Source organism: Lagenorhynchus albirostris, chromosome 13, assembly GCF_949774975.1.
Source record: "Lagenorhynchus albirostris chromosome 13, mLagAlb1.1, whole genome shotgun sequence".
Lineage (NCBI taxonomy): Eukaryota > Metazoa > Chordata > Mammalia > Artiodactyla > Delphinidae > Lagenorhynchus > Lagenorhynchus albirostris.
Window position 1 is genome coordinate 39,761,488 of NC_083107.1, and position 18,326 is coordinate 39,779,813.

Consider the following 18,326-nt stretch of genomic DNA (forward strand, 5'->3'; position numbering starts at 1 on the left):
TTTCAATTCTTTATTTATTTCCTATTATAAAATTATACATTTACACTTTTTCCCATAAAATTTGCAGCTCTTCTCACCTATGAATGAAAATTTCTTCTCTGGTCCATTCATGTTGGGCTTGGTATGTGAATTGTCTTGGTTAAAGTCACATTTACTACTAAATGTGACTGAAGCAGAGTTGTAGACTTGCTGGCATGCTCTGGCTTGTTCTCTTGCACTCCTGCCATTCCCCATGAGAAGAACATGCCCCAGGTAGCTGCTGGTCCAGGGAGAAACCAGATAGGCAAGGGGGAAAGATCTGATACCAGCTGACAGTTTTGAGTGAAGATAAACTGAACCATGCTAAGGTCAGTCACCTTCCAGCTGACTCACAGAACTGCTAATAAAAAAATAATGTTTGGTACTTCAATTTAGAGATTTTAGAGTTGTTTGTTTCAAAGCATTACTGTAGGATAAATGCTGACTGATTACATGTTTGTTTATTATCTGCCCTCATGGAAATGTAAGCTCTATGAAAACAGAAACTTTTTCTATCTTGTTCACATATGTATTTCAGTGAACAGAAACATTCTAGGCACATACGCATTGCACAACACATATTTTTAGCTGAATAAATTAAAAACAGATAGTTAGAAATTACCAGTTCAACATGAGCTATCTACTAGAGCGCTATTTGGGTATACCATTTACGGAAAACTTAAGGTTAAATTCACAGTGGGCAAAGAATGGAATACCTATAGGAAAAAGAAGCCATTTGAGTTCTTCAGAAGAAAAATTTAAAGATCTCCTTGAGTGGTATTGTGGATGGCTGATAGAGGGACAGCTGTGATGACTGGAATAGTTTATTTGGTTGAGAAAAAAAGAGTTACTAGGAGACAATGTCACAGTTGTCTTTATATCTGTCGCTCCTGCACAAAGTGGGTTCTCAATACATGTAAGTTCAAATGTATTGACTTTCAGAACTCATAGATGATATATACCCTACTTTGCCTTTAGTTACGAAAGACATCTACATGATAGCAAATAATGCAGCCTCTACTTACTTCTTCACTCTGCTGACAACGCTCTAACTTGGGAGGAGCTTGGTTGTGCCTTTGGGATCAGCCTTGGAGAACATGGTACTCTTCTCTTTCCACAGATAAGCAAACAAACAAACAAAAAAAACAAAACAGGAGCTTCACAGATATTCTTAACAGAACTTGTCTTTTAGCCTTCTATATTCTCCAAATCAACCCATTTTACTTTCTTATTCTTCCTTAGTAACCCTTTCCTTTAACCCAAACATCCCACCCTTAATTTAAGGCAGTACTTCCACTGAACAGTTTATTTCCATCCCAGCCCCTAGTATTTACTATATATTGTGCTGAAATCCTGGAGGTGAAACATTTGAATAAGACATAGTTCTTGCTACCAAGGTGTCTATTGGAAAAGAAAGGCAAATAATCTGAGTATGTTGCTTTAAAGTAAGTGCTACAGTTGAACAATACATCATGAGAATACAAAAGTAGGACATCTAAGTGATACCGAGGGACCAACAAAGCATGGAATTTGAAATGGAAGTAGGAGGTAAAGAATGAGGATAATGATGTGAGAGAAATTTCCCCAAACATGCTTTTGTTTATGCTTACATCCAATATAAGAAAATAATATCAGTATATCCCTGAAAGAAAACTACTGAAAGGTGACCAGATATGTACTCTTAGAAAAGGGAAAAAGGATTTCATAGTCCTCAAAGACTCTCAGAGTATGGCATATACACCTTACCACAATCTCAAGAAAAGTGATGAAATGGCAAGAAAACACAAAACAGCAATTATTCTGGGAAAAAGAAAAGCAGAATCTACTGACTGAAGCAGTTTGTCCACTTGTTAAAAGTGCTTTGTTTTTTTCATAGGCACTTGGAGTCAGTAGAGAGAAATTAAAAAGCAAATGAAGAAAGTCTAGATTGTAAAAATAAGACCAAATTCTATAATAAAGGAGAAAACAGGATGGAATTTGGTCTCATAGCAAGGGTGTGAAGGGACAAAGGATCATCAGAGTCTGGAACACTTTATAGAAACTAAAAAAAGAAAATAAAATCTTGTGGGTTGATTGATTGGACAAGATAAGGTGTCCTGAGGCCAAGGGTTCAAAAGTTTATGTGGTCGATTCTAAAGTTTTCTTAGTAGATGTCATTTTTGAAGATAGCTGGAAAACTTTTGGTTAATTATAATTGTGAAGTAAATGTATATCCCCCAAAGTTCTTGTTTTATGTCTGCTTTCTATTTTTCAATCTCTCATATCTGTCAGGACTACATGGTGCCAATGACAGTACAAGTTAGTCTTTGAATATTTATCTTCCCTTCTCTCTTTATCACTCCACTCCAGCTGATCTTCCCACCATCCTGAAGGGATATGCTGAGTTGGTGTTCTAATAGCAAATCTTATTCTAATATTTCCTGAAAAGAACTTGCTTCTCAGGTATGTATATGTCTTTTTGGAGGAAGGCAATTTTAGTAAGAGAGCATGCAATCTCCTAGACAACTTTTCTTCGAGGGACACATTAATAGGAACTCTGCCACACTTCTTTATTAACTGAGATACAAATCATGGAAAACCATAGATAATTCCCTCCCAGCCACAAATTCTAATATGAAAACTATAAATAATTGTATGATTCTTTTGACAGAAACTGAAGGCAAATCAAAGAATGTTGCAAATAGGCAGATACCATAATTACATTCTCTTCTTTTAAATGTTTTTATGATCGTCAACACGTCGTAATTGTTATTTTTCGTTGTCTTCCTTTATATATTTTTGTCAATGGTGCAAAGAAATAAAATATCACTGAAAATACATATAGAGGAAAAATTCTTTGAAAAGAATGTGCCTAGTTGAAAATAGCTTATACTTTTGATCTTCATAACAGATTGGGTAGGGTAGGGTAGGGGCGGGAGGTAGCCAGTCAGAGCAGATAAGAGGATGGTTTTTTAGTCATGGATGCCTGGGTAGAATCTGACTCATTAGCTATAGGATCTACTGCAAGTCAGTTAACATCTCTCAGGCTCAGTTTCCATCATTCGTAAAACAGGTATAACAAACCTACCTCACAGGCTTGTTGTGGGGATTAAATGAGGGAAAATAAAGGCCTTGGTACCTAGGACTAAATAAATAAGTCTGTAATACCAGGTAGAACTAGTATTGCAAAAGTGTTACTTTTTTTCCCCACTTGACACGTGAGAATCCTGAGAGAGAGAGAGAAATTTAACAGACATAGGTGTCCATACAAGGAAGGTAGAGGACCATGATGCTGACCACACTGAGGGAAAATCTTCTCTTTGAGCTTTTAATATTCAGAGGCAACTGTCCATGTTTAGCGCTTATAACCAGAAAAAAAAATCCATTAGAAAACTATGTACTGATGTCATTTTAAACTTAATTATGGAATATCTTTTAAACAAATGTGCCAATCTAGTTACAAACTTTCAAAAATACAGTGAGTCATAGTCAGAGCGTTGGCAGAGCCCTGAAAGGTCAGACTCAATCTACAGGGTAGCTCACTGTAGTTTCTCCCCCGCTGGCCGGCCAACTCTTACCTAATGACATAATTAAATGGCTATAAAGTTCCATAACTCTTGCCCCTTTAATTAACTGGAGGAAAACCTCTTATCTTCCCAACGTTGAAGATACCGCTCTTTCACTTTGCGTAAGTTTCAAAAGGCTAATATTCAAACTCCGTAACAATTGCAAATAGTCCTTCTTATTTTAAAAAATAAATATGTAAGAATTTGAGCATAAGTGCAAACTTTCAACCAACTATATAAATCACCAGCTAAAACTGGTTCTGTATATCTTGTTGTTGGTTTTCACCAAACATCGTTCTAGATAATAAATATAAACTTAGCAGAAGTCCAAATCCCTGCATCAAATAATTCCTTTGAAAGCTCTTTTGGACTCAAGAAGTTTGGCACCAAAACCCTTCCACAGAGGCTCAAGGTCTTTACAAAGAAAAAGTGTGAGCTTGGGACCAGACACAGAATACACGCTGTAAATTTTACAAAAGTTTCTTGAAATCACTTCCATTGTGCCTTTGACCTTCCATTAACTTAACAGTTCTAATTCAAGCAGAAGTTGAAATTATCTCTACTAGATGTATAATAAGGGGATGACCACATAAAAGAAACCCAGTGGAGCCACCTAGCTAGAAAGAGGAAGGAAGAGAATTTATATTCTATAAACTATTATTACTTCCCATGTGACAAAGGCAAGACCCAGAAATTTCTTTATGTTCCCCAAGAAAGTACTCAGGAGGGGCTGAGTTGGGCAGAGTGGGCTTAGCACGGGAGACTGTGATAAAAGTTAGGGTACCTCCTCAGCTGACACTCTGGGTGGACTTTCCAGGACAGGGGCTGGACATTATGTGGCAGAGACTCAAAAAGCATCAGCAAAAACTGAGACAAGTCAGAGGCATCTAGGGGTTTCTGAAGTACTGGCCACATAATAGGAGAGCAGGTCCCAGGCCAAACCTGATGTTGACACCTGCAGGGCAAAGAGCATCCCGTCCCAGGAGAGATCTTGCCACAGAGACCTGCAGGGCCAGACACAGGACAAGGACCCAAGCACCCCTCCCCTCTGCTTCCATGGAGACAGAGCAGGCCCCTCAGCAGGGATGTGTCTTAGGGTTGGGAAGGTTGTGCACAGATGTGAGGTCCATCTGTGCACAGATGTGAGGCATCACCCTCACCTGGAGAACCATGTGCCCTGGTGCAGGCCACACTGATCTGGAGGAAGGGAGCTTTCTGACATTGGTCATCTCAGAAGAGTGGCCTCTTTTTACAATTCATTCTAAGTTTAAGTCTGTGTTAGCTATAGCCTTGTCTCTCAGACACCAGGACATCATCTTGAGGAAGAGAAAAGTGAGGCTGCGGGGGGCACTCTGAAAGAGTGAGCATTTTCCTAAAGGGACTAAGTCTTTCAATGAAGACTCTATAAGCCATCGTAACCTGGACTAGTCTGAATGTTAAAATGAAAGGAGACTTACAAACCGGAAGTGACTGAAGTATTGCTAATGGATAGTAAGTTGTTTTTACCATTCAATGAAGTGGAATTACATGGGCCAGATGAGAGTTTCTAGAAATTAAAGGGCAGCATTTATTTTCTGCATATTTGAGCGTAGCATAAAGAAATTTCCAGCTCCATTGTGTGTGTGTATGTGTGCATGTGTGTGTATGTGTAACATAAGGCTCGAGGACTGTATTCTAAACATAATCACGGTTTTCTTCTGCATAATGATATTACAGATGTTTATATTTTTGATTTTTCACTTTTCACTGCGAGAGGAGCAATTTCTCTGCAAGGAACATGTATTAGCTGTTTAAAATCAAAGATGGATAAAGGCTATTTTTAAATCATTTGTTTATATCTGCTAGTTGTTTTTGCCTAAACCCCAGCTGTTTTTAAAATCACGTGAAGTATTTGGTCAGTCAGTCCTGTTTCTGTATATGTATAATATGCATACAATTTATTTTATATAATTTTTTAAACTCATAACTCCTTTCTAACTTTAACTTTGCTCTATCTTAATCTCTTTATTTCAAAGATCATGTTGCATCTCCTTTTTTCTCTTAAAGTTTCAAAATGGCCTTTGGCCAAATGCAATAAAATTTTGCCCTGACCTGACATAAAGCATGGAGTATGTATATGAAAGCACTTTGAAAACTTTAAAGGACTTTAAAAAGGCATGGTGAATTGGTAGGGCAAGGAGGGGGAGAAGGGGCACTGGGAGGAAACACAAGAGGAGGAACTAGGTTGTATCTTCACATACATAAATTTCAAAGGTCCTTCCTGTATGAATTTGCAAACAGAAGCAAATGGAGTCACTGCCTGGCATTCTTGAATGCTCACAATTTTATAACGTTAACCCATGCGTGTGGCAACATAGTACACCCCTTCAGGTTGACATTTTTCTGCATCCTTTGCTGCTGCTAAGAGTAAGGGACTGCCTTCCATAGAGTTACAAGTACCTGGGAGCTACTGGTCTGCTTGGTGGGAACCCCGAGGCTACCTCCTGTACCTATATTGTTAAGAGCTGTCCTAGAAGTGAGTCCTAATTGGGAAAACTCCTTTAAATCTGGAAACTATCTCTAGTGTTTAGGTTTTTTTGTTTGTTTGTTTGATAAGGAGGACCCAGAGATCCCAGAAGAAGGAGAAATTCTAAGAATGCGTTCCCAATTTGGATTGACTTAGAAGATTAAAAGATATATAATTTGATGGCAAAGGGTCCATCTTCCGTTTCCAGGCTCCCCAGTGTCAGCCTATGGCAGAATAAGTAGGTTTTAATGGTTAAGAGCCTATAATGTGGAGTCAGAGGGATTCAGATTCAGATTCCAGGTCTACCACTTGTTAGTGATATGACCTTCACCTCTCTTTGGCTTAAATTCCTCATTGTAAATGGGGATTATAATAGAACTTATTTCATAGGGTTCTTGAGAGATTTAAATGCATCAGTATATGTGAAGTGTGTACAACAGCATCTGGCCCTCACTAAGTGCCCCATAAATACTAACTGTTATTATTAAGAAGGAATCCTCAAGTGTATCCAGACCACCACGAGCCTCTGAGGTTCACATCTGTCCCCCCAAAGAAGATAACCCTGAGAGGGCCTGGAAACGCTGAGAAAGGAATACTTCTAATAGCTTTGCAGAGTTGAAGCATGTGTGATGCCTACCAGGCCTTCTGGATTTGCTTTGGCAGAAGTAGGGTTGGGGGCGTGCTGCGTTAACCACACTTTCTGGATCGGTAGGCTTTGGGATGACCCCATGCTCTGGGATGTGGTTCTGAAACACACCCATCTGGAACAGGATTCAATGGTCTTGTGCCTTCTAACAAACAAGCACAGGAAATGTCTTAACATGGGAAACAATACTGAGTTCATGGATTTCCCATTCTCTCGCCAGCCTTTCTGAGGACTAATGGTTCTCAAGCAGGCATTGAAATGAATCCTATTAGACCGCATAGAAAACCTAGGAAATGTGAGGCACAAAAGTATGCTTTTACCTGGAGAGTCCTTCTCGTCTTCCTTTTTTGACCAAAGGAGAAATTACAACTAAGAAGGAAGCAGAAGAATCCCTGAGTAGATGCAAACATTTCTTAAAAACAAGAGCATTACTTCTCGGGTGCCTTCAACATATCCTGGAAGGGCAACTTTTGCAAGATTCCTGGCTTTTATGGGGTTCAGCCAGATCCTTAGCAGGCTTAGGTAAGTTAATATGCAATGAAATTGTTGATAAACACATACATTTTCTTCTAGATGGTATTAAAAATTGATCAGCTGGCCTAATACCACACCTCACACCTCTGCTCAGAGCAGAGTGCATCTCATGAATACACACTTCGGAAAAATGTTAGAGTTAGTCCTAAGCCACTCCTGCTCTGTTTTAATTCATTCATCAGACACGTAGTTCTGGTTATTTTTCCCTCTCTCCATTCTCTTCTGTCCCCACATCTTCCATTCCCTGCTTCATCTCCCATGATGGCCACTTATTAAATATATATATATACTTTAATAGGCCCATAGATATTACAATCAGATTTATTTTGGGCAGCACAGATCAGCCTGGATTTCCAGGGTACAGCTCAGTCCTCCACCACACACACATTTCCTCCCACTCCAGTGATTGCATTTCATGTTCCATCCACCCAGTTAAGGAAAACAGAGGCTAATTTAGGAGCCTCTTATGCCTGTACATATTCAGTCAGAGGGGTCACTGTTGATTGATGCAAGACACACTGTCCTCCAAGAGCTCACCAGGTCCCTGCTGGTCCAGAGACGAGCAACCAACAGTAACTCACCCTTAGTGCCTGTGCATTTCTGTGCCTCCAGCTACAAACAGTCAATAAACACCAGAGGCAACGTATGTTGCCTTAGATCACTAATAAATGCCTCACACCACCCCTCAGAGCCCTTTCACAAAAATGTATTTCTCTACAGACAGATGTCAAGCTCTAGCAGCCAATCACTACAGAAACGCCTCAAAGGCTTGAAGGAGGAGACAGGGAGGGAGAAGAGGTCCTCTCCAAAGACAAGAGTTGTGTACTTCCCCCTAATAAAAATTGCTCCCTTTTGTTGAGTGCTTCCTCTGAGCCAGGTACCGGAGTGAGGCTTAATCTGCATTATCTCATTCATTCCCCACAATTCTGGGACTCAAAACTCCAGCCCAACTTACAGATGAGGATACAGAGGCTCACAGAGCTTACGAAGCTTCTACTTTCAGCTTCTCCGCTCCCCACACAAATAGGCTTGTGGATGTGTGTCACAAAAGCAGCTGGGAAACTCCCTGGATGACAGGCAATTCAAGTTGCTGTCTGGACCTCAGAACACTGCCACTCCTTCCCTAAAGATGGAAGAAGGTTCCGTGGTTTGGTTACTCCACAGGCTTCCAGTAACACGCCCCACTGTATTCTGCCCATGATCTACACATCGTCAATACCTCCAGGGCCCTCTACTTCATTTTAAAGGTGAGTGCTGAAAATTCTGACAGTTTCTTCTGGAACTACAACGCACTGGGTGCTCACTCTTTCTATGCTACCGCGGTAAGTTCTGCCAAGGTTATTAAGGGAGTGAAGTGTCACCTTAGAAAGAAAAAAGAAAAAGAAAAGAATGGCATGGTCACAGTCTTCCACAATTATTTCCAATCATGCAACGCTCAACAAAGCCAGCCCCTGCCAGCCCCTGGGTTAAATGCTAGGGATAATGAGAACAGATAAGCCTGGACCATAGATTTTATCACTTCTTTTCCTTCTTCCTCTGCTCTACCTCTATTTCCTAAGGAGTCTCATTATCTCTCTTTATATGCACAAGTCTTAGAATTTTGTGGCAGAATGAAGCAACTGCATCGACCAAAAATCTATTTGGCTACCGACTACAGAAAAGCTAGTATCTCCACATCCTGAAAAGATCATATAGCTGGACACTGGTTATGGTCTGATAGGTTAGAGCTGTCAGTTTCCCACTTCATCATGCTTCTCTCTTGCAAGAACTGAACCACAGACTATCAGGAACTTTTGACTTTTTCTCTACCCTCCTTGGAAACTCACAACACATGAACATTAAATACCCAAGATAATTGCTTATCTGTAGTATCTGCTGCATGAAGGACCCTGGGGATGCTGCCTTCCATCACCTCTTACTGAGCTGCTGCTCTGCAGTGTTTCTGCAAAGTGAGGGAACAGACACGAGCTGTCTCCTCCTTTGCAAGAGCGCAGAAGAAACTGTGGGGATGGTAGATCCAGGCTTGAATTTGAGGATAATGATCACCACCCTTTTCTCTTCTAGAAAAATATGACCTAATATGTTGAAGCTAATAATAACATGAATGATAGTAATATCTTATATTTCTACAGGGTTTCCCTATTTTTCAAGCACGTTCACATCTATGGTTTCATTGGCTCCACACACCAAGCTGCGCTGGTATAAACATTGTGATATGACTTCCCTGGTGGCGCAGTGGTTAAGAATCCGCCTGCCAATGGAGGGGACACGGGTTCGAGCCCTGGTCCGGGAAGATCCCGCATGCCGCGGAGCAACTAAGCCCGTGCGCCACAATTACCGAGCCTGTGCTCTAGAGCCCACGAGCCACAACTACTGAGTGCGCGTGCCACAACTACTGCAGCCCGTGTGCCTAGAGCCCGTGCTCCACAACAAGAGAAGCCACCGCAATGAGAGGTCTGCGCACTGCAACGAAGAGTAACCCCTGCTCGATGCGACTAGAGAAAGCCCACACGCAGCAACAAAGACCCAACGCAGCCCCAAATTAATTAATTAATTAACAAAAACATTGTGATATTTTTCTCAATGCTAACACATCTCTGTATTTCATTTGATCACCACAATCAGAGAGGGAAATGTTGCTGTCCCTGGTTTAATCAAGGAAGAGACTGAGGGTTTGAGAGAATCATTTCCTCAGGTTTTACAGCTACAATTTAAACCCAGGTGACTCTTTGCAAAGTCCAGTGTTTATTCCTCTCCAATAATCTTCATTTGATACAGGGGGAGACATGGAAGAAATAAATCACCTGTGCCGCAAAAGCCACCCGTCTCACCTCAAGGACGGAAGTCACAGTGGTAGGTATGAGGCCACGGACAATGAAACCTTGCCCAGAGCCTTTGTATGGACTGCAAATCCAGTCCACTTCCAAAAAGCTAGGCTCTTAGAGAGGGATTCTGTTGACACTTTCTCTGCGGGTTTTGTTATGCTTGTTTTTGTTGGCCCAGGGAGCCATCAGCCAGGGACGTGGCAGGACGACTGAGCCAAGGGGCGGTCTGTTCACACCCAAGGGACAGGGGTATTTCACTAAGTTGCTGCCGCTTGAAAGGGCTGGAGCTGCACAGTCCTGCTCTCTCCCTTTTTTGTTATTCCTGAGATAATAAATAAACACTCACTCTGTTGTGTCCAAAAGACCCTTTTCAGGAGACCTGCTCTTGCTGGAAGTCTCCAGAGCCTCTTCACCTGATTACAGTCAGATGTTGGGCATTTCAAATTAAATTAGAACAAATAGCAAAAATGAAAGGAGAGTGGGAAGAAGGAGAAACAAACCAGCAACAATGGCATTCATTTAAAGTAGCCAATGAGAAACATGGCACCTGAAAAACTCAGCTGACACTGGCAGAGACTGATGTCTGTTCTCTTGTCTCAGGCTAAAAAGATCCATAAGTGAGAAATTGTAGGGATGACAACTCCAGGTCCATTTTTTCTAGACTATTCTGAGGCAGAGATGGCCAGGATAAACAGGAAGATGTTTTAAACCTAGACCTGAATTTTTATGGCTCTGGAACTGTGATATGATCTCTTTTTGTGAAATGATGGCATAGGCGAGATATGAGGTAGAGATCTTGGAAGGGGGTGAAAATATTTGTCCTGTTGTGACATTTTTCTTCTACCAAGTCCTGCCAAGGATGAAGTGTCAGCTGAGCTCAAAATTCTGCTCAAGATGTGCCTAGAGAGACCCACTGGAGTGTAGATGGATGGGAAGGCAGGAGGTGGATTCTTGTAATACGTGGTTTCAATATGCTCCAGTGTCAGTAAGATACTTTAAAATTAAGTGGAAGGATTCATGGACCAAGATGACAGTATGTCCATCACAGAGTGATTTCAACGAGAATTCTTACTGTTCCATTAAAAACAACTTGAAATCAACCAGCCCAATGCTATCACTTATTTCCCCTGCACTAAATATCACTGGATCCTAGAATAGCATTAAGATATGTGATAAGATAATCTAGCTTCACCATCCAGATGCTGAAAGGATGTTTATATTTAATGTGCTTTTTCAATCCTATTCGCCAAAGTACAGTAAAATACATTGTCTTATTACAGTACCCTCATCACAAAGAAACAATGAGCCCACAGAAACATAATTCGTATTATATTGTCTGTCAGTAAGGGAGGGCTCTTCCACAAACTCAAACCCAATTTGGATAAAATAAGCTATTTGGTGCTAGAGAGTTAGCCTGTGCCCAAAGTAGTTGCATTCATATTAAAAGCCATTATTAACTAGGCAAAGAGATCAAGAGAGCACAACAGATGATTACCTTATAAAAGACATTCTTGCACAGAGCGTTACAAACACAGTGTGGTCACGTGGCTGTCCCCTGATGTCATTCTTCCTCTTAATTTCTACTGGCCTCGCATAAGTAAAACTTTCAAGTCTCAAAAGGAGCTGGTGCTAGGAGTATTTTCTCCAAAATGTGACGATCCCCTTATGAAAAAACAAAACATAAGAATACAGGAATGATCAGTAAAAATGTCTCTTAAGGCCATTATTTTTAGCTGAGTGTTGTTGTAACTGTTTCCATGGCTAAACCATGAACATGTTTTCTGCACAAGCCCGGTCAGCTAGTGGCCTTAATTAACTTTCAAATGGAGAACGCTGCGGTTTACCACTTATTAAATAGCCACCATACCAAGTTACAGTCTAAAGCTTCCACACCTCACTTAGTCAAGACACCTCGAAAAACCCACAGTGCTGAATAACCGGTGATTTAAAAATAGGTACCACGTGTAATTATCAGACTGAACACACAGGCTGTGAGGGAAGTTTCTGAAAAGCCCGGGCAGCTCTCATATCCAGATCAAATGATTTAATTTGTAAATCGAGGCAACAGGGTAAGTCATTCAGAGAGAATAGAATAAACTGTTGTTATTCATTCAAAGGAATTCAACAAATACTTAAGTGCCTGCTTTGTGTTCCAGATACTGAGTATTTTTCCAGATTTCTCAAGGCGAGGAATTGCAGGACATGGTAAATAGAGGAATATGGTGAGGAAGAGGATCGTAGTTTTAAACAGTATGCCCCCTAGAGAAGGAAGAACGAGCCTGAATACCACATGCAAGTAGCCTAACCACGCTCATTTCACCAAGCATTTTATTCATGAGGGAGATGATGCAGTTTGAGATTCAATCGAGACAGAATTAGTTTTTGTGATTAGCTAGGTTGAGTGGTTAAGGTATAGTAATCATAATGATATCATTATTTTTTTCTCTCCTCTCTCACACGATACTCAGACACACACATACACACACCCCTTTTGCCCATATCTCTTTGTATTTGGCTTGTGAATCTTCACATGCTAGAGTTATCTGTGTTTCAACTTGTGTACACGCTCAGGAAAAAAAAAAAAGTGAATTCACCTCCCATTGAAATTCCACTGTGTATAAAATAGTCTTGGAATTTGAAGGAAGAAAGAAACCCTTCTGCTACAAAGAGAACATGTGAAAAGGCCAAGAGAGAGCATAAATGAAAAAATATATAAAAATGCAAATGTTCCTAAACTTCAACTTTGGATGGACTGAAGCATAAGTGAGAACTTCAACAAAGCAATAGAAAAAGATGACAGCTCAGAGTTTCAGAAATTTAAGACAGCAGCAGGATTAGACACTTTGGGTTGTCTTCGCACACATTTCTTATGGGAGTTAATTCCATTTGACATGCAAGACCAAAGCAAGATTACAGAGGCATAGCCCCATGGCGAGGTGTATGCTGCAGCTAAAAGCTGGGATTTGAATAATTGTGCAGGCTTACTCCAAGAATCAGGCGAGAACAGAATGAACGGATTATTACAAGGAACTTTGTACATTTTTAACTGCTGGACTTAATAAAATACCCTCTATGTGAGAGTAATGTTATGGTCGTCTGCACTCACTCTAGCTGAAGTTTGTGGTAGGATCCATCAAAAATGAGGAAAAACAGAAGCTGTTTTAAAAAAAGAGAGAAAGAAAGAAAGGAAAGAATTTTGTAATGAATGACTGGGGTGGGTCATGCCCGTATGATTTACAGAGGAACAGAAAACTTGGAAAACTTGAGATCAACACATTCAAACCTCCCCCCCCCGCCCCCCCAGAGGTACAGGGAATTCATTTCCTGTGCAAAGAAGTTTGAGGAAAGTGAAGAGTAGAGTTCAGGGAAAGTGGGCCACAAAAAGGTAGATTTTTATTTTACTATTTCAGCTCATTAGGGAGGTCATTTGTTACTGAGAAAACTTACTAACCCACACATCATTTTATATATATATATATATATATATATATATATATATATATATATGTATAAATGTGACCTCTTCCCTTGGAATCTGTGGAAGCACTTGTCTGTAAAAGGCAGAAAGAGTAACAGTTCTAAGGACTTCTCACTGCTTAATTAACTGTCCAGTGAGAATTATTAAAGATTTTTATATAATTCTTATTTAGCACTCATTAAAGTGAAGAATACAAATGCTGGACAATGCAAGGTTCAGGGAAGCTTTAAGAAAGAAAAGTTTGTGTTGCAATAGCTGAGAATTATGACAAGCTGCCTATTAACGGTAGCCAGGTAGACCTCTGATTTCAAAAGTCACTGATTCAGATCTAAAATGATTTGATTTGATTTTCTCCCTTAAAATGTTCTTCATCTCCCCTCTTCCAGAGGGCCCATTTCTGATCCTCCCGCAGGCCTCACCAGCCTAGTCATGACACCCCAGAGGAGGAAACTGCTCTGGGACCAAGGCCCTGGGGCGGTGCGCCCTCTGCTGGGAAACACGCTTGGAAAAATCCCCCCAAGAGCCTGCCCCCAGGAAGCCAAAAGGGATACACATTGTCAACTGTGAAAACCTCTACTGTGAGCGGCGTCTCTCTCTCATAGCTGTGAGTGGAGATTAGAGGAGGGACAGGAGAGGATGCCAGGGCTTCATTATACCAGAACTCAAATGCACCTCTCCTCACAAAACATGTCTGTCAACTTCAGCCTGCCATGCAAAATGGCAACAGGAATGATGAACACATTACAAATTTGTAGAGCCTAAAATTAAACTCCACCTCATTTATTTCATAGTTCAGCCGGCTGGGGATGGCTGACATTAGAGGCACACATCTTTCCTGATAAGCTCTGTGGTTTCCTCCTTAGAGAAGGGATTTTTTGTGCTCTGTATGGACGCACTCACTCTTCTTGAAACCCCATTTCTGCTTTGGTGGAACTAGAAAGAGGAGGCATGTTGCAGTGCTCTCCTGAAGACAGCTGAGAATCGCAGCCCTGGGAGGGAAGCAAATGGATGTGCTACCAAAGGAGGACGAAGAGCTAGCTTTTCCCTCCTTGCCTCTGTGCGTCGTTTAGATCTTTGATACTGGAAGGGTGGTTCACAGACCAGAAGCTCCAGCATCACCTGGGAGTTCGTTAGAAAGGAAGGAGCCCAGGTCTCACCAAGACCTACTGAATCAGAATGTGCATGTTCACAAGATCCCTGGTGATTCCTAAGTACCTTAAACTTTGAGAGGTGCCACTGAAGACACTGGGAAAGCTAAACGGCAAGCAAGACTAGAGCATTGAGCTTTGCAAGTGGAAGGAAGCCTCGCCAACTTTTGCCTCCTTGGATAAGGAAATCAGGGCTCAGAGAAAGACACAGCTCTGACACATCTAAGAAGGCAACTTTACATCGGCCTCAGTTTGGTTTGCTATGAAAGCTGGAACACAGCAATCACAGGCTTTTTGCAGCTGTGTCCCCACCACATACTAAAAACACAACAGAATGTGGCACCAACACTACAGGGATGTAGGGGATTGTTCCCATGTGGGAGGGACCCTGTCTTCTTCTAATCAGCTCTGTACTACTGAAAGGACTTGTGTAAATTCTGCAGGAATTGACATAGAAATGAGATTCTGATATTCCTTCTATTCACATAATGATTGATGAAACACGTGGGAGAAATAAATTGAATTATGTTATAATCTCCCAGGGAAACATAATTAAGTTGTAAAGCATTCCCATGAAATCCTAAAAGCCTTATATCATTTAGACAGTGACTTCTACTACATGATCAATAATTATATTAATTAAAGATAATTATTTTGATAGGACGGTTTGACTCTGGTGCTCCAATCATTCTTGATCCGATGTATTGATTCAATAGCGAAGACTTGGTTGGAACCAGAGCCAGATATAAAGAATTCTTTGGGGGCCCCCAAAAGCTTTATGATATTTATGCTAACTTGCACAAATTTGTAATTCCTGACCACCAGTTTGATGCTTATTCATACAATCCAATGGGTAATACTTGTGCAAGATCAACAGAGCATTCTATTCCCTATTCTTAATTCTGTGTGACCTAGAGGCAAGCTATCTTCAGCAAGTAATAGATAATATATAAAATCAAATATTCCTTGAACTTTCAAAATTCCAGGACATCCAATGCATTCTTTGTCTTTGTGTATGCAGGATTCTCTAGCACATTCATAGCAACTCTGGGGCACTGAGCTAAAGAACCTGACCTTGCGTTAACAAGGCCCAGAAAGTTGGTGTGAGGGTGGACCCTTAAGCTTTCACTATCTTTCTTTGAAAACACCTGATTGTGAAGATCAGCCCTGGGACACATCTGGTGGTACACATTTTAAGCACAGGCAAAAACTGAGACTTCCTGTTGAATCTCTCTGCACTTTCCAGAGACACACTCAATGGGTATGTACCTTCTCACCTTCATAAAAGCACCAGTGAGCATCATCAGAAAGCAAGGAATGAGACAGAGATATAAATTGAAAGTAATCGTGCAAGAAATCATATAACAAATAAGCAAGATTTAGAGTTTTTTAAAGGCAACCACCATTAATGTTGTTAACTTCCTTGAATTCTCTACGTTATGCAAGATAACTGTTTTTTATTTTAACATTAAAAGATAATATAGTTGAAAGAATCACAAAGAAATCATTACAATTATAAATTATTTCATCAGAATTTTCTTAAGTTATTTGTAAAGCATCTTGCTGACTAGATGCTCACTATAGAAGAGACTGTAGATTTTTCTCTCCATGAGGTGGAAAGTACAGTATTTGAGTCAAGACTTAGAAGCCAGTGCCACCTGGTTTGAATCTTGGATCTGCCACTTACCACCTATGGCTTGAACAAGGAAAACAACCTCTCTCTATGCCTCAGTTTCCACAGCTGTAAAATAGGGATAATAATAATACATACCTAAAGCGGTTATTCTTAAGGATCTAGTGAATTAATAAGCATGAAACACCTGGAAATACATGAGTAGTACTAAGCACTCAATTTACACTGGCTGTTATCAGTATTGCCCTTATAATTTATGGAGGTTGACTTACTTGTGGTCATATTACAATTTATTATAGAACAGTCTTCTTTAAACCCAACTTTCAGAGCATCTGAAAGCCAAGTTTTAGTTCCAGCTTAAAATTTATTTTCCTAATAGAATAACTTTAAAAATTATTTATGGAGACTTGCAAACACAAGCTTCCTCATGTTATAGCCTGATAGCACGTGCGCGCGCGCGCGCGCACACACACACACACACACACACACACACAGAATAGTAATACCTCACAGACCAGTGCTGGAAGTTGCCCCACAAGGGATTTGCCAAAAAGGAAGCTAAATGTGACCCCCTACTCTAGTGAGAGATCTTACCATTCAGAACAGAATAACCTGAGAACAAAATAATGCAGAAAGCAGCCCAGAGTTTCCTTTGTCTTTCCTTGGGTAAAATCAATTCCGTTATTATCCACAGTTGGGTATAGAATAGCATACGAACAGCGTGGCTTCCGCCAGCAATACCTCTCAGAGTGGTTTGCATGCGTAAATATTCTACACCCTGATTTACTCAGCATTGCCAAGAGAGAAAAGGGGAGATCCATCTTAGGTAGGAAAATTTATTCTAAGGAACTCTTAAGACAGTAGAAAAGACGAGAGAAGAAAAATCGGGGTGAATTCATATAGAACCAAGTATGCTAAGCTGCCCTGAGCCTCAGGCATAGAGTCCAAGGTGATAAGCCATATTGCCAGGCCTAATATCTTCCTCTCTGCTCTTTTATGGGACGGGGGGTGGGGCGGAGTTGTTTAGCCATATTTCCTATGCCTGAAGGGGAGCTGGACCACGTACACAATGTTGCGCATCAGAGTGAAATAGAAAAATCTTCCCAAAGAAAGTAGGCAGACTTGTGAATGTGGTATTGCAGAACCCATAAAATAGACTTGACAGTGATTGAAAGCAAGAAAATGACTTGGTCTTTCTTAAAGCTACAACAATTAGGCAACTGAGCTAACTAATAGTATCTGAGGAGATGTAAATAAGTTTTTTTTTAAATTTTTATTAACAAAGGGAGTGAGCAAATTTCAGCCCAGGTAGAAGCAGGTAAATGATTCCTCCCCAAAGGCAGAGTGAAGATTTCTCAAATGAGCTTCCTCCTCAAAGAGATAGAAGTGAAATATATGAAGCAAGATGACAATATGCTGTTGCCTAAATGTAGGCAGGGATGGTATCCTATTCTATAGACCACGCTGTGAGTAACTGAATGCAAGACAAAGCAAAAATATAGAAAAGGCCACTCAGTAACAGAAGCATAAAAATGCAGTGTGTGTAACAGTACTGAGAAGGGTACAGCTCGGCAGAACTGATTAATAAGGAGAGCGGTGAGCAGAACAGAGTGGATTTGCAGAGATTAGGATGTAGCAAGCTTTGTCCAGAAGACTGTATAAAGTTCTTATTGGCCTTGAATCCAAAAGTAGGTAAAAAACCTACCTCCCATCGTGAAAGCCCCCCTGTGATCTTTTGGTATATCTTCGTCAAGCAACTTATCTTTTCCCATAAGACATTTAAAAAATAAAGTTTATAATGATATTTGTATTCTCCTATGCCAGCCATTCTCTATGGTACCTCTCCTTTCGAATGGGGTTAAGGGGAAGGAACACATGGTAGTTTTGATGTTACAGCAGGACAGAGACAGACCTTAAAAACAAAACAAAACAATTTCATCCACAATAGCTGAGATCTGGGAAAACACAGAGCTTGATAAAACCTAAAGGTCAG